Source organism: Sciurus carolinensis, unplaced genomic scaffold, assembly GCF_902686445.1.
Source record: "Sciurus carolinensis unplaced genomic scaffold, mSciCar1.2, whole genome shotgun sequence".
Lineage (NCBI taxonomy): Eukaryota > Metazoa > Chordata > Mammalia > Rodentia > Sciuridae > Sciurus > Sciurus carolinensis.
The window spans coordinates 676,483-698,433 of NW_025920155.1; the positions used below are offsets into that span (position 1 = coordinate 676,483).

At 35.8% G+C, this 21,951-nt stretch overlaps 1 long non-coding RNA gene and 1 pseudogene across 1 annotated transcript; one reads left to right on the forward strand and one right to left on the reverse strand.

The window, feature by feature from the left end:
- Positions 1–3,159: 3,159 nt before the first annotated feature.
- On the forward strand, positions 3,160–6,325 carry LOC124974582 (uncharacterized). Its single transcript, XR_007106801.1, has 3 exons — positions 3,160–3,290; positions 4,226–4,353; positions 5,521–6,325. It is a non-coding gene; the product is annotated as an uncharacterized LOC124974582 (long non-coding RNA).
- An 8,906-nt stretch (positions 6,326–15,231) lies between these two features.
- Positions 15,232–16,097, reverse strand: LOC124974586 (translin-associated protein X-like; annotated as a pseudogene).
- Positions 16,098–21,951: the final 5,854 nt, after the last annotated feature.

Consider the following 21,951-nt stretch of genomic DNA (forward strand, 5'->3'; position numbering starts at 1 on the left):
TCATCCCTAATACTTGCATTTCCTCTCCTGCCCCAAACTCCTCCAGAGCCAAAGACTTCAGTAGTCACAAGGCTCTGCATGATAGACCCCATCCTTTCTCTGACCTCATCATCACTCTCCATCACTCTGCTCTGGTTTCATGGGCCTTCTTGCTATTCTCTGATTCCAACTCAAGGGCTTCACATATGTTGATCCTTCTGCCAGGAACACCCTAAATGCAGATGACTACATCCTCCATTCCTTCATGTCTCTGCTCAAATGACATCCCCTCAGACATCCAGCAGCCAATGTCCACCCTGTTCCTGCTATCAGCTGAGACATCCTGAAGTATAGCTCTAAGCAAATCCTACCATGCTCACACACCTTCTATAACCCCCTTTTGAGGTGAGTACAAATGCTGCAGCCTGGTTTTCACAGTCCTGCATACTGTGATAAATGGACCTTTCTGCCTCATTTGTTTCTCTGTACATACCTTACCACAAGCCATGTTCCTGGTGCAATTCCAAAGTTCAAAGCTCCCTCCTGCTGCCCTCTGTATGCCAGGGTCACATGAGCCTGGAAAAATGGTGCTTGAATCCTAACTGCTCCATGTGTGACCTCAAAGCAGGTTGCTTAATATCTCTGTCCCTTTGGTTCCTCACATATCAAATAAAGGAGATGATGATTCTCCTCATGGGGCTGTGGTGGGGAATGAAGGAGATCTGGCTTGGAATCTCCTGTTGCAGAGCCCAACACCATGTGACCCTTCCATGAGCTGGAAGGAATTAGGCAATGCTAACATTAGCACAGAGTCCATCCTCATGGATGGCCAAGTCACTTTATAGGTAAGACTGAGGTAAGATCATGAAGTTTGTCCCAGACAACACAGCTAAGCAATCACAGCCCCCACTTTTACTCTGAACCCCAAACATGCATATGAAACTATTTAAAAGCAGTGAGACTGAGTTAGTCAAGAAGACAATGTTCATATCAGACTAGCATGGTGGGCGTGGGGTACATCAGCATCAGGTGATAGCAACCTTTCCAACTTTACCAGTGCAGTTTGAGCATTTCTAATCCAAAAATTTAAATTCTGAATCTTTCTGAAGTCACTGTGATGCCATGTGTGGACTATTCCATATCTGACCTCATGTGATAGTTCACATCAAAATGTAGGTTCACTAAGATAACTTATAAAGTAACCTTTGGGCTATGGTACTGAAGTGCAAATGAATCATAAAATGAATTTCAAATGTAGATCTGGGCCCCATCCCTAAGATATCTCATTTTCTGCTAGGAAAGTATTCCAAATTCTACAAAGTATCCAAAATACTTTTGGTCCCCAGCATTTTGGAAAAGAGACAGTATTGCCATTCTCATCTGGATACTCCTTGTTGATAATGTGGTTCAGGGAGGAAAAGTCTTGGGCAGTACAGGATGTTGTGAGCCCCATGCCTGGTCTCTTCCTGCTGGATGCCAGAGGCAATCCCAACTGTGGCAACGAAAATGTTCCAGACATTGCCAAATGTGTCCTGGGGTAGGGTTGCTACATTTAGCAACACATACTAAAAAAGTATTCACTTTTTCTGAAATTCAAATTTAATTGGTGGCCTGTATATTATCTGGCAACATGACTTTGGGGGATGGGCAAAGCTATCACCCTGGTTCATGAAGAAAGACTGGGTTAGAGTCAAACCATGCAGTTCCCATGGAAACAGCATGTAACTCCAGCCTTCTTGGACTGCCGCACCTCTCCAGCCTGGGCTGGAAGGCTCATTTCCCAAAACACACTCCACTGGGCAGCTGTGCAGATCACTCCCAACAGCCCCAGTTCACAGAACTAAAATCAGCTTCCCCTGCAAGACTGGCCTCATCTCCTCATCCCCTGCCTCACAGAATAAAACTTGTTTTGACACACAACCTGTCTGTCATCCTCCTGTGCGGGGAGGGGAAGTGTGAGGAGACTGCCTGCCAAGGGAGTAGTCCACAAACTCTAACCAAGGACCCTCACTGAAGGAGTCTCCTGGCTCCTGGAGATGACTCCAATGACTGAGAATGTGGGGGGGGGGGTACAGGAGGGAGTCATTATGTACCAAAACTGAACCTCTCCCCTTACTGACAAGTGGACCCCCTTTAGAAGCCCCTTTCAAAACTGTCCCCACCCAACAGACCTGCCTCAAACCAGGACCTTGTCACTCCTTTAAGATCCCCTCACTTAGACCCACACACCTGTTCCTCCACAAAATGAGGTACCACCCACTGGGGTCCCACCCACACAGACACCTCAAGGTAGGCTGCACACAGGGAGGATCCTCACACCAAATCCAGCCCTGCAAACAGCTTAAAGACACCAGAAATACCCCGTTACCTCCAGCCCCACAAACCCCAAACTCAAGGGTCACACCTCTAGCCCTGAGGCAGTAGACCACCAACCTGGGTGAACCTGCCTCTAAAGTGCTGGCTCTCGTCAACAAAGAGACACTCTCTACATGCTGCTGTCGCCCACCCAAGGTGCGTGAACCCTACCCGAGAGTTTCCTAGCACCTACCTCCTTCTTCGAAGTGCTAGGAGGCAGTGGAGGATCCTGTGCGCAGGAGGCAGCGTCAGCGGTGGAGTTGGTTCCTTCAGGTGGGACCTCACCACGGTGGCTGCTGAGGCTCTTGTGCTCTGGAAGCAGCTGCACCAGCGGAGACTCCAGTACCCCGGACGCGGTGGTAGCAGCTCCTGTGCTCCAGCAGCAGTGTCCTGGAAGAAGAGAGTGTGGCGGTGGCATCCCAGAGGCAGCGGAGTCCCAGAGGCAGCGGAGTCCCAGAGGCAGCAGCATCCCTGGAGAAGGCGGTGGCTGCGGCCGCCACTGTGGCGAAGGCAGCAGCTTTGACTTCCTTGCTCTGGCTTCTCCTCCTCTGCTAATGGCGGCATGTAAAAAGGAAATGCGCTATTGGTTAGGTCACGTGCTCCTGCTCTTCCCTCAGTTCTGCTTTCCCCTAAGGGGGCGTGGTGGCAGAGAAATTTGAACCAATGGCGTTGCTACTTTTCCAAACCCTTATTAACATAAATGTGAACCAATAGCATTTACCCAAAAGGTATATATATCGTGCTAGCTGCTGCCGGTTGAAGCTGCAAGCTGCTGTCCAATGTTCTATAGGAGGTTTTGTCTTTTGGATTCAGAGAGCAAGAACCCTGCAAAAGAAAATTGGTCATGAGCTTCTGCCTTCTGCTGGAACATCAGCAGGCAGAAACTGCCACTTACTAGGAACCCACCCACCAGTACAAGCAGGAAACTACTTTCACTACAAGAACCTTTTAGCAAGGTATGTATATGTATTCATATATATCAATATAGATGAAATTATATTATCATTATATACAATGTCATACGTGTTAGTTATTCAAAATAAAATGATGTGAAAAATAAACACAGGCAGGACTGTGGTTGTAGCTACATGGTAGAGCACTTCCATAGCATGTGTGAAGTACTGGGTTCAATTTTCAGCACCACATATAAATAAATAAAAGTAAAGAAAATCTGGAATGTTCTTTCAAAAATATGCTTCATAAATCATACAAGGATCAAGTTAAAAAGTTAATTTATTGTTTTGATTTTTCTTAACTTTTTATTAAATTTTACGAGTATTTCTATATTGAATGTGTCACTTACAGTAATGTAGACAGGAAGTTTTGAGAAAAAATATATGCAGTGAAGATACTGAAGAAGAATGTTCTGTATTTTCATTATATTCTTCATAATTTAAACATAGGACTATATTTTTTTTCTGATCTTATTTTAAGTAGAAGAAATCAGTTCAGAATATAGCCTGTGAATTCATCCTGTAGTCTTCTTGGCTTCTTTTAACTAATGAATTTATCTAAATAGCAGTCATTACCCTTTATGGTATGTTTAATTACTTGGCAAATCCATTATCACTATTTTTAAGATAGAGTTTATAAATGCAAAGACTGACTGAAAAATGATATTCAATTAATTAAAGTAGAAGGAATTAATTGTTATGTACCTTGTTTGCCTTCCATGTTAGAATTTCTGCGTTTACAATTTTATACGTCATTAGTAAAAGGTCTGAAACATGTTAGTATTTATATGTAAGTGTGTGTGTGTGTGTGTGTGTGTGTGTGTGAGCATGAATGTGCAATTTTTCAGGACCCTATTTTGAAATATTTAAATTAAAGGAGGCTCTGAGTTCATGAAAAAATAAACAGCACCTCTTATCACTCTTCATGTATTTTTCAGGACTGGGAATATTTGTCAAGGTTGAAGAAGTATTGGCGATTTATGGGTAGCTACAGGTTTAATGAAAAAGAAATTCCATATCTCTTGAATCTTTGAGTGCTGCGCAGTGTGCTATTCATATGAATCATGTAAGTTTGCAATAGGGGAAATGTCTGCTTTCCTTAGTGAATGTTTGAAATGTAGTTCTCAAGATACTGTAAACTTTTTCATCTCTATTTTTTCTTATTTTGCACTTGCTGCTCGCCCACCCCAGGTTTCAAAGCAGAGTTAAAAGTGGGACCCACCTTATAATATAGACTACTCTAATTTCAAATGTTTTGGTTTATTTTGAATGTAATTTACCTTATATAGCAAAAGTCCTCCACCTATTAGTGGCTAATATTTTGAATCATCTTGTTTTGAACTGGTAAACTGAAATTAATCACAACTTTTTTAGTTGTTATTATTTATAGGAGGCACCCAGCATAAGGTAGATTATATTTAAGGATAAAGTAAATTGAAGATTAATCCTTTAGTAAGTGAAGAATTTCAAATTGAATGTATGGGCCTTAAAACAAGTAAGGACCATTTTGTTGCAGATGAGTGTAGGCTGTAACAAGAACATGAGAATCTCCCCCACCCCAATTTTACTCTTTTCTCTCTGGTTTTCATACTTGAGAAAAAACATGAACTCTGTTCAAAATAATTAGCCTATTATAGCCATATATGTATACATACATTTTATAACAGTGAAATTCACATTAGTCAAGCTATTTAACCAGCATAAATACCACAGAGAAATGAATGTATAAAGAAAATGAGGTATATATACACAATGGAATTTTATTTAGCCATAAAAAAGAATAAAATTTTGTTATTTGCAGAAAAAATGAACAAAAATTGGAAGTATGTTAAGCAAAATAAGACAGACATCTTATAATTTATTAAATGGTCAATCCCCTTTTTATCTCCAAACACAAGAGTTTCTCTAAAAAGCATGAAAGCTCTTGTCTCACTTGCTCCATTGATATAGAGGAACAAAGATCTCTCTCAAGGTTTAGCCTTATAATTCTATCCTATGTCAATAAGGGAAAATCTCAAAGTGTTTAGAAAATAGAATTAAGCATACAAAGAAAAGACTAGTTTTGGAAAATCTAATCATATTCCTTACAGTGAAATGCAATAATGTATTTTAATCTGCATCCTCTAGAAGTATTTTTTATGTTTATTGGATAAAGTACTTAAAGTGATATTTAAGAAGGAATTCAATTTTGGTTTTGTTTTCCTTGTGCTCACTTTTCTTCTTTTCTTTGCAGTGCTGGGGATATGAACCCTGGGACTTGAGCTTGCAATGCAGACACTCTACTGACTGAGCTATCTCCTCAGCCCATGCTCACTTCTTTTTAGCATTAGGAATGTTGTTTACTATGCCAAACAATAGTCGCTATGGTACTGCATTAAGGAATATGAGAACATAAGATGGAGTGGCATAAGCAATTCATAAAATTAGGTCTTGTTTTTTGATGTGCAAATTAACTTTTTTGTTAAAAAAATGTAGCTGAAAAATAAATGGACCCTCAAGGATGACAGTATAAATGAAAGAAAATAAATATTAGTAATTTCTTAAGATCTGTTTTAAGATGCTAGGAAGAGGAGAAGGTCAAGTTGGCTGTCCACTTTGAATTAATCCAATATGCCTGCATGTATTATTTATTTGATATTAAAATAAAATAAAATCCTATATTCTTGTCCAATAGCAGATGCATTCTTCTAAGATATTAGTGTTTCAATGCATAGATTTCTTAGACTTTGGAACTTATTACTGTCAATTCATTGACAGAGATGGGGAGAGTGTCCTCATTAGAGGTGGAGTGTCAGGAAGGACATTTTTCACCTGTGGTAGTAGCAAATGATAATAAAAAATATTGCAGTAATAATCCTTATGATGGATCTGAGGATCCCAAGGAATGATTCCTGCAAATATTCATGAATAATGGGCTCTTTTTTTTCATAACTCTGATTCTGAAGTTTTGATTGAATAAGAAATGCACTCACACCTTAAAAATTCATATTGTTTTTGATATACAAGTTGTATATGATTAATCATTTATAATTCTTTATTATTCTTGCTTTCACTTCTCTGTAATTTTGATGATGAAATTTGTGCAATAAAATGTCCCTAATTTCTTAGAATTCGATAGCAAGATTTTGGTTTTATTGTTATATATACTCTTTCTTTAAGGATATATGCATTTTATTCCTGTTGTTTTCCTTATAAGGAAATGGAATTAACAATATTTATTTAGTACCTTTTACATACCAAGGACTATGTTGTCTATATGAGTTTGATCATTTATTGCAAGCCTTACATTATTTTAGTTTGCACTACTTTTACATATTCTGATCAGTAGTTATTATATTACTGACTCTAGTCATTACACAGATGAGGAAATTGAGGTTTAGGGATACCCTATAATTTTCTCAATGTCACATTTATAGTCACTGGTGGTATTAGCATCTTACAGAACTATATGCATGTATTTATAGGTCATCTAACACAATTGTTTTATGTGAGGTATTGTTTCACAGACATCTGATAAACTGCTCAGAGTTGCTGAGAAAATGGGAAAGCGACAATAGAACACAAATCTAATGAGCCCTAGAATTTTTTTCCTACTAGCTATCTTAATATTTTAAAAACTAAATAAAATTATCAAAAACTTTTGATAGTCAAGTGTCCCAACTGAGCTAAGGAGATGCTTTAGCACTAGAGGGAGAGAGCCCAACTGTGTATTCAACTACATGATCCACCCACAAGTGGTCACAGACTTCAAAGTACTCTGTCACCATAGAATTTGTAAATGCCCTTGTGAGTAATGCCATCATTTGAAATTCTCCACGATCCCAAACAATCAGTCTTGACTGAGTTATTTATCAGATGTCACTTTTGCATACACAATGAACAAATATATGCACAAATGATATACACATAGACATACTGATAGTTCCTTTATGCAAATAATTATATAAAATCCTGTATATGGCCATAGGAACACTGAGATAATAAACCATGACAGAAAAGCAGAAATAAAAATGTGCTCACTTGTAGAGTTACTCCTATGGAGAGAAAAAAACACTGTACTGACAGTGGTAAAAGAAGATGGGATGTATGAGACATTCTGGCAATGACAAAGGAAACAATGTTATCAACAAATTTATGACTGAAATATTAATGATGACCTGTCTTCTAAGACTACTCTAATGAAGTTAGACTGTGAAAAATAATTGGTGTCTCCTTATAACCCTTCCTTTGCAATTCACAGCTATATTCTTATGAACTACTGCTTGAGAAATATAATTAATAGTACATACTTTTCTTGATTTTACATCTTTATAGGGAATAATTACAGTGCTCCTTATTTTTGAAAGCAGTCATTTATGTTATATCCCAGGAGTGCTTAAACTAAATCATTTCATTACAACTTTATGGTCAGTGGGGTAATGACAACATCTTTTGGCCACATCTTTAGGTTAGATGTGTAAATTAATAATAGGAATAGCTCCAATGTATGCAAAATGCTACACACACACATGTACATCTGTTTTTTTTTTAACATCTTAAGTAAAATTGAGTCTGTTAATTTCCTAATCCCTGACTTTGATCTGAGATTGTCTCAGCACACTCATGGTAATTTATATAGATTTTTATTGTTAACATGACTTCAGTAATCTACACTAACTTGCTTCTTGGAATTAATTCCCTTTTGCTTTTGCTTTTTTTCTTCACTATGCAATTCACAGTGTTGACTCTAGTGCACATTGTATTATTTTATTTTGGACTAAATACCAAAATATCACATGTTGGGTAGTCTATAAAGTGAGAAATTTGTTTCTCACACTTCTGGAGGCTGAAGAGTGCAAGATCAGTGAACTGGCAGCTTCATTTTTTTTGGTGCAAGTCCTCTTTCTGGTTCATGGATGGGACCTTCTAAATGTGTCCTTATGTGGCAGAAACACCCAGCTTGTTTTCTTGGGCCATTTAATAAGGGTGCTATTTTTTTTTCAGACTGCATTTTGATTAATTGTACACAAATGGGGTACAACTTTTCATTTCTATGGTTTTACACAATGTAGATTGACACCATTCACATAATCATATATGTACATAGGGTAATAATATCTGTCTCAGTCTACTCTCTTTCCTTCCTCCACCCTCTTGCCCCATTTTCCTCTACACCATCCAAAGTTTCTCCATTCTTCTCTTGCTCCCTATGCCCCCTCTTTATGTATCATCATCCACTTATCAGAGAAAACATTTGGCCTTTGATTTTCTGGACTTGGCTTCTTTCACTTAACATGATATTCTCCAGCTCCATCCATTTACCAGCAAATGCCATAATTTTATTCTTCTTTATGGCTGAGTAATATTCCATTGTGTATATATACCACAGTTTCTTTATCCATTCATCATTGAAGGGTATTGAGGATGATTCCACAATCTAGCTCTTGTGAATTGAGCACCTCTGAACATTGACGTGGCTGTGTTGCTGTAGTGTGCTGATTTTAAGTCCTTTGGGTATAGACCAAGGAGTAAGATAGCTGGGTCGAATGGTGGTTCCATTTCAAGCTTTCTGAGGAATCTCCATACTGCTTTCCAGAGCGACTGCACCAATTTGCAACTCCACCACCAATGAATGAGTGATAAGGTCACTCATCTTATTCACGGGAACTCCATCCTCATAATTTAATTACCTCTAGGAAACCCTGTCTCCTAATACCATCACTTTGGGGTTAGTGTTTTAACCTATAAATTGGGTGGAGGCAACATTCAGATCATAGCAAATAAAGTCTAATCTTGGTGCCCTTTTATGTTTTGTTGCCTTGGATATGGTTTCTCTCTGAATATGCTGTCAGATAATTTATTAGAATGGCTGGCTTCTGCTACCAGTACCCTGTACCCTGGTTTGATTCCTCTTGATTTAATTTTGGTTGGGGACTTGATATACTCATAGTAAGAACAGTTTAATACATTTGATAAATGGTTTAATACATATTGTCTAAAAGTGATCTGATGTTCAATACCTATTTTCTCTCTAGAACACTTCAGTAACTTACAGAGTCAATATAGAGCAGAACATGTCAGGAAAAGACAATTTTATTGGAATGAAAAATAGTGGTTCAAAAACTAGTGAAATTAGTATAATAATTCATTGATATTAAGTTTTCTAAAATACCTCATTAAAGACAGAGAGAGAGAGAGAGTCCTTCTATCTGAAATGAGTAAATTTATAATTTATTAGAAGTATTTGGAATAATTCTCTAGTTAAGCAGTAAAATTTCTAATAGAAAGCATTCCTTGGTCATTCTCAGCCTCTGACGGACATTAGAAACCACCAGAATGCTTTTCAAATGACAGATGCCAGGGCCACACCCTCAGAAATCATATGGTCTGGGATAAAGCCCAGTGACAGGCATTTTTAAAATTTCCCATTTGATTTATTCAGGTTGAGAATTGCTGGGCTATAAAAATATAAATTAGCTATTGTCTCCTTTTGAGCATATTATAATAGAAGTAGCACTCTCCTATGTATGAAAAAAGACTGAAAGAAACATTTCAAACCTCCGCTCATTATTAACAGCTCCCGCTTATGCCACAGAGGTAAATCCTGGACAACTGCTGGAACTCCCAGAATTGGAAGGGGAGAAAGAGACTATTTCATGAGACCATAAAGCAATGCACTCTCTATTAAGTGGAATCAAACTCTAATAGTTATTATGCACTCATGCTTTATATATATTATCTCCTTTGATTTCACAGATGGAATCTCCTGGTAATTTTTATTTGAATTTCCTTGATGACTAAAGATTTGAAGATTATTTTTATGTTTCTTGGCCATTTATATTTCTTCTTTTGAGAAATGTATTGGTGTTTTTGTTGGGTACTTGTTTTATTTGTTGTTGTTGTTATCATTTTTAGTTCTTTTTTTACATTCCAGATACTAACCCAATGGATGAATAACTGGTGATGATTGTCTCTCTATTCTGTTCCACTGATCTTGTTGCCTATTTTTATGTCATTAGCATGCTAAGTTGTTAAAATGGCTCTGTAGAATGTTTTCACATCAGGTGAGGTGATGCCTCCAACTTTGCCTGTTTATCCTTGGTATTGCTTGGTTACTTAAGTATTTTAGGCATGGGGTTGTGGCTCAATGTTAGAGAGTTTGACTAGCGTGCATGAGGCCCTGGGTTAAATTCTAATCATAATATAAAAATAAAATAAATGTATTGTGTCCACCTACAACTAAAACAAAATGAAGAAAAAAGTATTGTATGACCTTTTGTGAAATTTAGGATTTTAGTATTTTTTTTAGTGCTGTGAAGAAATTCATTGACATTTTGATGAAACTTGCACTGAATCTGTGGATCACCTTGTGTAGTAGTACAATTTAGCAATATTAATTTTCCACATTCATCCATGAAGATCTTCCTATCTTCTTCACTGTTTTGGAATTTTATTTTAGGGGTCTTTCACCTTTTTAGTATGGTTTGTTCTTAGGTATTTTATTTTATTTTTGAGACTATCATGAATGAGGTTGATTTGCTGATTTTATTCTTAGCAAATTTATTGATTTGTAGAAAATTAGTTCTAAAAGTCTTTTGTGCAGCCTTTAAAATTCTCTAAGTATAACCACATCACCACCAAGAGGGGTAAATTAACTTTCTCCATTTCTATTTGTATCTACTTTAAGTATTTCTCTTGACTAAGTGCTCTGGCTAAATTTTTAAGAAATATATTGAAAGAGAATGGTGAGAGTGCTCACCTTTGAATTTTTTTCTGATTGGAAAGGAAATTCTTTCAGTTTTTCCCAATTCAGTATGATGCTGCCTAAGGGTTAGTTACAAATAGTTTTCATTATGTTGTGTTATGAACCTTTTATGACATTTATTCTGTGCTTTTTTTATGGGAGATGTTAAATTTTACCAAAGGCTTTTTCTGCATCTATTGAAATGATCATGTGATCTCTTTCATACTTGATTCTGCTTAGGAGTTGTATGACCTTTATCAGTTTGCTTAAGTTGAACCATGCTTGCATCTGTGTAATGAAACCAACTGGATTATGGTACAGCCTCTTTTTAATGTGCTGTTGAATTCAATCTGTAAGTATTTTATTGAGGACTTACACCTAACTTTATCAGGAATATTGATTTGTAGTTTTATTGTTTTTATTTTCTTTTGTTTTTTTTCTCTTTTCATTGTTATGCATTATCAGGTTTTGTTAGGTGGCTTCACTAAATGATTTTGGGATATCTCCTTCATTTTCAATTATATGGATTAGTTTGAAGAGCACTGATTTCAATGCTTTAAAAGTCTAGTAAAACTTAACAGTGAATCCATCTGGTTCTGTGCTTTTCTCTGTTGGGACACTTTTTGTTACTGCTTCAATCTCATTACATTTTATTGATCTATTTGTGTTTCGTATCTCCTCTTGGTTTAAGTTTTATAGGTCATGTGTGTCCACAAATATTAATTTCCACATCCATCCATGAACTCAGGGGTACTCGATCAATGAGCCACATCCCCAGCCCTATTTAATATTTTATTTAGAGAAGGGTCTTACTGAGTTGCTTAGCACCTCACTTTTGCTTAGGCTGTCTTTGTACTTGTGAGTGTCCTACCCAAGCCTCAGGGATTACAGATGTTTGTCACCATGTCTGGTTGTCATGCAATTTTTAGAATATTTTCTAACAATACTGGGAATTTCAGTGGTATCTGTTTTACCTTATTTTTCATGTCTTAATTATTTGGATCTTCACTTTTTTTCTTTTGGTTAGCTTAGCTAAAGGTTTGCAAATATTATCTTTCCATAGAAACAACTCTTTGTTTAATTGATTTTTTAAATTATTCTTTTAGTCTATTATTTTTAATTACATCATTATTTTTATTTTCTTTGCTTCTGATATTGTGTTATGCTTTACATATGAGATATACCTCCAAATATCATGAGTGAGACAACACAAGAAAGCTTATGTGTGATAGGATGAGCTTATGAATGCCTTAACCTAATCAGTGCATTAATCCTCTGAGAGGGATCAACTGGGTGGTAACTGTAGCCAGGTAGGGTGTGGCTGGAGGAGGTGGGTCACTGGGGCATGCCTTTGGGATATATATTTTGTCTATGGTGAAGTAAGTGTCCTTCCTCCCTTCTTCTGTGTGTGTGCATGTCTGTCTCTCCCTCTCCCCACTCCCCTCCCCTCTCTTCCTTTCTCCCTCTCTCCCTTTCTTCCCTTCCTGGTGCAGTGCTCTCAGCCACTTTCTTCCACCACATTGTTTTGCATGATGTTCTGTCTCACCTTGGACAAGAGCAAAGGAGTCAGCCACTTATGCTAAAGCCTCTGAAACCATGAGCTTTTCTTCCTTAAATTGTTCCTTTCAGGTCTTTTCATCATGATAGTTAAAGCTGACTAAAATAGTGGATTTATTTTGTTCTTCTTATTATTTTGTGTGTGTGTGTGTGTGTGGCGCTGTGGATTGAACCCAGGGCCTCCTGTTTGCAAGGCAAGCACTCCACCAACTGAGCTAAATCCCCAGCCCTGTTCTTATTATTCTAAGAGATTGAGATAAATTATTAGATTATTTGATATCTCTCACTCTCTAATCTCTCTTTTGAAAGTTAGCACTTATTGCTCTGAACTTCCCCTTTAGTGTTGTTTTTGCTCTATCCAATATATTCTGGTATGTTGTTTCCATTTTCATTTGATTCTAGGATTTTTAAAATTTCCCCCATAATTTCTTGGATGACTCCATGTTCAACCAAAAACATATTGTTGGATATCCATGTATTTGTATAATTTCTGAAGTTTATCTGGCTGTTGAGTTTTAGTTTCATGTTACTGTGATCTGATAAGATGCAAACATTATTTCAATTACTTATGCCCTAATATGTAGAAAAAATTCCATGTGATGATGGAAAGAATATATATTCAGTTTGAGAATGGAATATTGTGTAGATATATATATTAAGTACTCTTGATCTGTAGTATAATTTAACTCTGATGTTTCTTCATTGACATTTTGCCCAGATGATTGATCTGTTTGCAAGAGTGGAGTTTTGAAGTCACACACTATTATTTTATAATGACTTATATATCCCTTTATGTCCAATACTATTTGTTTTTAAAAATTTGATGTTCCAGGCTTTGATGCATATGTACTAATTGTCATTATATCTTCATAGTAAACTATTCCTTTGCTCAATATATAGTGACCTTTATCTTATCTGATTTTTGCCTTAAAGTCTGTTTTGTCAGATATAGTGTTCTATTGCTCCTTGCTTTCAGATCTTATTTTTTTGTATTTGTTAAACATTTATTTTTCTGTGTTTAGTGAGTAACCCCATCATATATGATGCTACTCGTTGGTTAGAAAAAAAAGTGTTTTTTTTTTTTTTTAATTAGGGCTGGGGATGTAGCTCAGTGGAGGGATGCCTACTTAAAATATGATTCCAGGCTTTGATCGCTAGCAATGAAAACAAGGAAAAAACAAATAACTTATAGTTTAAAACAAAACAAAATCAAAAGCTAATAATGTTTGAGAGTGATCATGGGCACTACAGAAATTCCAGTGAAGGTCTTGGATAGATGTATAATGTCTCTGTCTTTATTTTTGGCATATGAACAGTGTATCTGGACATAATACTCTTTATATAGTCTCTTATTTTATGCCAGTACCTCAGCTTTTACCAACACATTTATGGAGCCTAAAGAAAATATATTGACCACTCTATTCATTAGATATCAGAAATATTATATCAATAAGAGAGTACCTCAACTTTATACTTATTTTAACTAAATAATTATTATTTAAATGAAGTCAATGAAAATTATTGAATTTATTATAGAAATGTTTATTTGTCCCAAAAAGACAAATTCTGAAGAGTTGACATTATTTAAAACTGAATGTCTGAATGAAATTCATGAACGATGGTTTTAATCTAGAATTCATGTCCTAATGAAACATCAAAACAGTACTTAATTTGTGGTTAGGGCTAATGTCATGTTGCAGTAAATCTCCTACTGAATATTTTCTTTTTTTTTTTAGCTTAACTTCTTTTATTCAAAAGACTTGTTTCAAACATCTGTAAAACATTCATCAATCCATTACTATTGTACTTTTGTTCAAATTCAAGTGATAGAAGTAACAAGCAGTGTGTAGTGGGACTGATTCCAATCCAGCAGAGCCTCAGTGCAGGGACCAACCGCCACACACACCCACTGTCCGCACGGGTCATGGTTCACTTCTCTTAGCTAATACTGTTTGAAAGGTCACACTGTCAAAGGATCAGCTCTTACCAGCAGAGATAACCTTTCCAAAAACAAAATCCAGAATCTGGATCTCAAGCCAATGGGCCTGGGAAGGCTGACTTTGTGCTCCATCACTTCACCCACAGGGGCAGTTCCAACTCAAGGAGCACCAGAGGCCTCACCGCTATTCTGACCTGCATCCACAGCTGTCTTATACCCAACTTACACAATGCATCTTCTTTGGCAACTTTAGCAGTGCTACAGGAGAACTATAAAGGTTTGGATTAACTCAGTATTTCAATATTTCATTGCAATTACTTAAATGTAATTTCTAATTGATGCTAGAACTGCAAAGCCTTCAAGCATGCCTAATATAATGGCAAGGGGGAAATCCTGCTAAAAATTATCACTGCAAAATTCACACCAAGCAAATTAAAAGAGGTATAGCAAAAAAAGCAATACAAAGCATGTTCACATAGCACAGATAAAGGGTAAAGGTTAAACAGAAGAGACCTCAAACAGGCACAGAGGCATGGTACACATGTAGCCCACTTTGGCAAATAAAAAGAGCTGCTAGTCTGATAACTTTATGTACAGTTTGCATACAACTTAGAAGATGTAGAACTGAAAAAACTTCTACGTAAATGCCACAACAAAGTCAAATGAAATGCCAGGTGACAGTCTCACAAACTGGTTTCTCCCCGATGACAGCCACGGATGCTGCTCTAGGAAATGCCCTCTTCCTGATCAGGCATTTCTGTCTTAACCCAGAACACACCTGCCAGCATGTGCTTTGGGATCTTGGAGCCCTGGACTTTCAGGGCGTAACAAGCGTTCACCACTTTGACCAGACTCTGTTTCAGGGTGTACAGCTTCTTGGAGACCTCGTGAGGCCTGGTGTTGCCAATGAAGGTGAACCTGTTGTAAACCTGGTGCAAAAACTGGCTTACTTCAAAGGGGGTGTCGATGTCCCCATTCCCCACATTGTTAATGCACAGTTGCATCAATTCTCCAATGAAATCAGCCACTCCCAGAATGTAATCCACAGGTGTTACTTTCAGCTTCCAGGTGACAAGCTGCTTATCTTCTGCATCTGAGGAGGGAGTCTTGTTTTCTTTCTCACTGTCTTCTGTTGTAAATACCAACTGTTTATTAATTTCATCCATACTGATGATGGTCCGTGTTTTTGATGAAGTGTTGAAAAGAGACAGCTTCCACGTATTCCTGCAGTGCTTTGATGATGGCTTGATGGATGCACATCTTCTACTGACAGCTCCAGAGATACCTGCAACATTTTTTGTCTGACACAATCCAATTTAACTTCTGGTTCAGTCAGTATTTCTTCCATATCAGCAGCACTCGTGATCCTGTGCAGGAGAAAGATGGTCCTCTTACTCTCCACGGTTATGTCGCGGCTAAGCTTCACCAGCCTCTAATACTTGTCGTGCCTCACGTCCAGCTACTGCGCCTTGAAGGCCACCATCACGGGAGAAGACGAGCTCACATCCTTGCCTTCTCTCCTCTGGCCATGCGGGAAGGTGTCGTGCTTCCTCTTCCTGAAGCCTCCGGGGTCTGCTTCATTTCGGCTCATGCCTTAAGGCCTTCGCTGGGACACGCGGAGACTGTAGGTCCTGGAACGCAGCACCGCGCCAGCGTAGCAGACCAGGAGACCTGACAAGGGCCTGTGGGATGCGGCGCTCCCAGGCCGCCTAAATATTTTCTGAATTTCCCTACTCCTAAGTTTTTTCCACACTATTTCATATGCAAACAACAACAACAACAAAATGCTCTGAAGTTTTCCTGAAATTCAATGCTTCTGGCAGAAAGGAAAGATAAGTTGTTCTGATCATTTTTTCTCTTCCTGTATACTTTTCAATGAATTGAGTCTTCCTGCATGAAAATAAATCAAAGTGTATAAAATTAACTTTTCCTATATAATTGTCTCCTTCAGGAAACGAAATGAGTTATCATACTTGAAGCAAACTGATCTTCCTCTTATTTCCTCCCTTTCTTTTAGGAAAACCTTCCTGCAATTCTATTTTGCATGAATGGGCTTTAAACCCTATCACTGATTTTAAACTTCATTATAAGATTAGCATCAAACACTGCTGGAATGTACTTGACTCATGTGTTAAGTCAGTAAGATTTGCAATTAACTACCACTTGTTGAAGACTCCATAAGTTCTGGGAATTTATTGTTATCTTTTAGATAAACTTAACTGCATGCATAGCTTCTAATTTTATTGCAATGCCCTAAAACTATTTCAGTGTATTTTAAAGTGATTTACCACTGGAGAATCATTTCACCAAATGAAGAATTATAACTGTCAGGTGGTAGAACAAACAATTGAGAAATGACAGTACTAAAAGTGAGCTTAGGAATTAGTGCAATTTCCTTATTTTTACAAAAGTAAAAGGCAAGGCTCAGAAAGTAAAATAAAATTATCAAAGAACATAAAAAGTATAATGAGTTTCTGTATGATCTGCTTTGGATACAAAATCCTGAATCATGCTAATCTCTACCCTCAATGAATTCTTTCTCTTCCTCCACATACTTTTCATTGTTTACTACCTTCATTCATCATTCCAACTAACATTTATGAGTATCTGTTCTGTACAATACACTGTTCTAGTCTTTGAGAATATGAAAGTGGGGGGAAATTAAATTCTCCTTATCATTTGTGGTTTACATTCTGGTAAAGAAGATGAACCATAATAAAATGAATAAGTTAATTTCATAAAAGAGACAAATGAACCATGAAGCTAACAAAGCCCAATTTTCTGGAAAATCCCCTGTTAGCAATTTACAAGAATGTAATACATTTTATTTAGTCACTATGTTGTAGAATAGACCTACCTCTTCAAATTATTCCTCTTGTATAATTGCAAAGTTGTATCCTTTGACTAACATCTAATTAATCCTCCCACTCCCCGACCCCAGGCCTTGGGAACCACCATTCCATTTTCTACTTCTGAGTTCAAATTTTTAGATTTCATATGTAAATAAGATTGTGAATATTTGTATATTTGTGCAAGTCTTGCTTCACATAACATAGGCCCTCCTGATTCATCCATGTTGTCACAAATGGCAAGACTTCTGTAAAAGGAAAACAAAAATGTCAAGTAGAAATCCATTTTGTATATGCACCACATTTTCTCTATTCATTTTTCTGTTGGTGGATAATTTGGTTTCATCCAAGTCTTGAGTATTTTGAATCATGGTGTAGTAAACATGGAAATACACATCTCTTGAAAATACATGAGATATTGATAGGTAGGTAGATAGATACATGGATCAATTGATTCCATGGGGTATTGCTGGATCATATGATCAAGATCATATGGCCTCTTTAATTTTAATTTTACAAGAAAGGTCCACAATGTTTTTCATATGACTGTACTAACTTACACTTCTATCTATAGCATATAAGAGTTCTCTTTTCTCCATTTCCTCTCTGAAACTTATCTTTTATATAACAGCCATTTAAAGGTGTAAGAGCATATCTTGTAGTTTTAATTTTTATTATTTTTTATGATTAGGGATATTGATCATTTTTTATATCAAATTTTTTTATTTTTAATCTCTTTTTTGGTGATGTATCTGTTCTTATTCTTTGCTCTTAGTAAAATAATTTTTCATATGAAATTGTTATTAGATTTTCTTATATACTTTATAAGAAATAATTTATATTAACATCTTACTAAATGTATATTCTTCACATATTCACTTCCATTCTATGAGATTTCTCTTTATTCTGTCAATTGTTTTCTTTCCAGAGCGGAAGCTTTTCAGTTTGATGGAATCTCATTCATCTATTTATACTTTTGCTTTCCTGGCCTATATCTTGCCCATTCCAGTGTCCTGAAGTGTTTTCCCTATGTTCCCTTCTAGTTGTTTCATAATTCCAGGTCTTATCAAAAAACTTATTGCCAAAACCAACATCATGGAGAATTTCCACTATCTTATTCTTTAGTAGTTTCATAGTTTCAGATCTTTTATTTAAAATTCTATTCCACTGTAAATTCTTTTCACATATTGTGATAGACAAGGCCTAAATTCATTCTTCACAGTTTACCTATCCAAGTGTCCCAACACCATTTATTGAAGAGACTGTTCTTTCCCTGTTGTGTTTTTGGTACTTGACTGAAAAATCAAATGACAGTAAATAACTTGACTTATTTCTGGGCTTTCTGTTCCATTTGTCTAGATATCTGTTTTTATGCCAGTACCATGCTGTTTTGGTTACTATATCACTGTGGTGTATTTTGAAGTCAGGGAGTATGATGCCTGCAACTGTATATTTTGTTCAAGGCTATTTTGGCTACTTGTGGTCTCGTTTCATATACGTTTTAAGATTGAATTTTCTGTTTTCCTAAAAAAATGTTATTTGACTTTTGGCAGAAATTGCATTGACTTTTTAGAACACTTTGGGAAATGCAGATCTTTAAATATTACTAGTTCTTCTAATTCATGACCACAGTATGTTTTTCCTTTTTGTATTTTCTTATAACTGCTTTCTAAAATGTTTTATAGTTTTCAATGCTCAGATGTGTCACCACCTTGGTTAATTTTATTTCTAATTACCCTTATTATTTTGTTGGTATTGTTGAAAGCAGGGTTGTTTCCTTTATTTTTTTCTGGTAGTTTGTTTTTAGGGTATACAAATGCTAGTGATTTTTATATACTACAACTTTACTGAGTTCATTTATTATTTCTGTCAGTTTTGTTAGTAAGGATTTGTGTTTTGTCTATACAAGATTATGTTTTCTGTCAAGGAACATTTTGCCTTCTTCCTTCCTTTTTTGATGTGAGTCTCCCTTCTTTCCTTTCTTGAAAGGTCACTTGACTCAGACTTCTTGTAATTGAATAGAAGTGGTGACAGTGGATATAATTATCTCATTCCTGATCTTAGAAAACACTTAAATTGCCCCCCACTTAGAATTTGATATTTTCTTTGGGTTTGTCTTATTTGTCCTTTATTATATGGAAATACTTTTCTTTTCTATTTCTTTTGTCAAGTTTTATAAAGAAATGATGTTGAATTTCGTTAAACGTTTTTCTGTGTTTATCAAGAAATGATTGCACAGTTTTGTCATTCATTTTGGTATATCACATTTGTCAGTCACATATGTTGAACCATTCTCATTTCACTGGGAAAAATCCCACTTAATCATGGAGAATAATTCCATTAATATCATGTTAAATTTGGTTTCCTAATACCTTATTGAAAAATTTTCACCTACATTTGTGAGGGATATTGAATTTTAATTTTCATTTCTTTTTTTCATTGTCTTTGGCATCAGGGTAATGCTGAATTGATCAAATGAGTTTTGAAGTATGGCCTTTTCTTCAGTTTTTGGATGAGTTTGCAACCATTAGAATTAATAATTCCTAGAGTGTTTAGTACAGTTAAGTAATAGTCATAATACCTTGTGCTTTTTTGATGGGAGAATATTTATGACTAAATCAATTTCCTTATATTTTTATTAACTCAATTCTCTCAGATTATATTTGTCAGGGCATTTATCAATTTCTTCTAGGTTTTCTTATTTGTTTCAGTGTAATATTCATAGTAGTATCTTGCAATTCTTTTTTATGTCTGTAGAAAGAGTTGTAAAGTCTCCATTTTTTGTATAATTTCATTTATTTGTGTCCTCTTTTTTATAAGTTTTGCTGAAGCTTTGTCAGTTTTCACAAAACCAATTAAATTTAATTTATATTTTGTTTTCTTCTAGTATATGTCATTAATTTCTACTCTGATATTTATCACTTTCTTTTATATTTGATTTGTTTGTGTATATCTTGTTCCTTGAAGTATAACATTGGGTTATTTGGGATTTTCCTTTTTATTTATTTTTTCTGGTATGAGGAATTGAACCCAGGACATTTAGCTACTGAGTGACATCTGAAGCCCTTTTTGTTTTTTTGTTTTCTTTCTTTTTTTTTTTTTTGAAACAGGACATCACTAAATTGCTTAGGGCTGGCTTTGAACTTGTGATTATCCTACCTCAGCCTCCTGATCTTCTGGAATTATAGGAGTGCACCACTGTCCCACCACTTCTGACCTTTGTTTTTGATATAGGTGTTTCTTGCTAGTAATTGTTGTTTACAAAGTGATTGTACTATATATAAAGTTTTCAAATATTGTGTTTTGAGTTTTGCTTGTTTAAACATATTTTCAATTTTCCACTTTAATTTTTTCATTTTATTTTTTTTAATTTTCCAATTTGTGTTGTTTAATTTCCTTGTACTTATGAATTTTCTAAGAATCCTTCTTTTATCAATCTCTAGTTTCAATATCATTTATTCAGAAAAGTTACTCAATGTCATTTTGATTTTCTTAAATTGATTAATACTTATTTTGTGTTCTAACATATAATCTGTACTTCAGAATGTTCTAGGGGCACTTGAATGTATATTCCACTGCTGTTATGTTAATTGTTCTCTATAAAGTACACTTTATGTTTCTCTCTGGGTCACCTGTCCATCATTGAAAGTGGTATATCAAAGTCCCCTACTATTACTGAATTACAGCACATCTGCTTTCAGATCCATTAATATCTGTTTTGAATGTTTATATGTACTAATGTTCGGTGCCTATATATTTATAATTCTTATATCCATTCAATGAATTAACCCACTTATAATTATATAGGTTAAGTATTTATAAATATCACACACATACACATGACAGCAAATTTGTTTCATCCCAGTTTTAGAACTGGGGTGAAAGAAATGTGAAGAAGGGAGGATAAGGTGAAGGAAAGGGAAAGCAGGGGTAAGTGGAGAGGAGGGGAGAAGAGAAGGAGACAGAGAAGATGGGAGGGGGGAGAGAGATTGATTATTGGGAACATTTGTACACACATATAAACAAAATCACATAAGCACTGTAAAATATAATTCTTTTCATTCTGTTAGCTATTGTATATTAAATTTCACATGTTTTATGAATTGTCACAATTTCATACCTTTGTCATTAATGCTATGTTTTTTGAAATACACTGGAAAAGAATACTAATTTCATCTTCCTAAGGAAACAGAAGGAATATCTCCAGTGTGTATGGGAGGAGGCAGAGAATAAAACAACAACACCAAAAAAAAAGCATTCAGTAGAGACAATGACACATATTTCAAGACCATGTAACACTCAAAAGGACAATGTAACACTAAAATAAGAATTGACTCAGGGTAAGGTTTAGGGATCTAGAGTCTAAAGAGATGACAAGTGTAATTAGAAGACATCAAGTCCACATGTGTTAGGGGGTGTGGAGACTATCAAGGGGACTTAGGATAGATATTCATTACTCTTATAATTAGTCATCTAATGTAAAATTCATTCACTTATTAGGATAATTGAGATTTTCTGTAAAAAAAAGGGAGTAATATATATTCCATGCTTGCATAATTATATCAAAATGAATTCTATCATGTATAACTTAAAAGA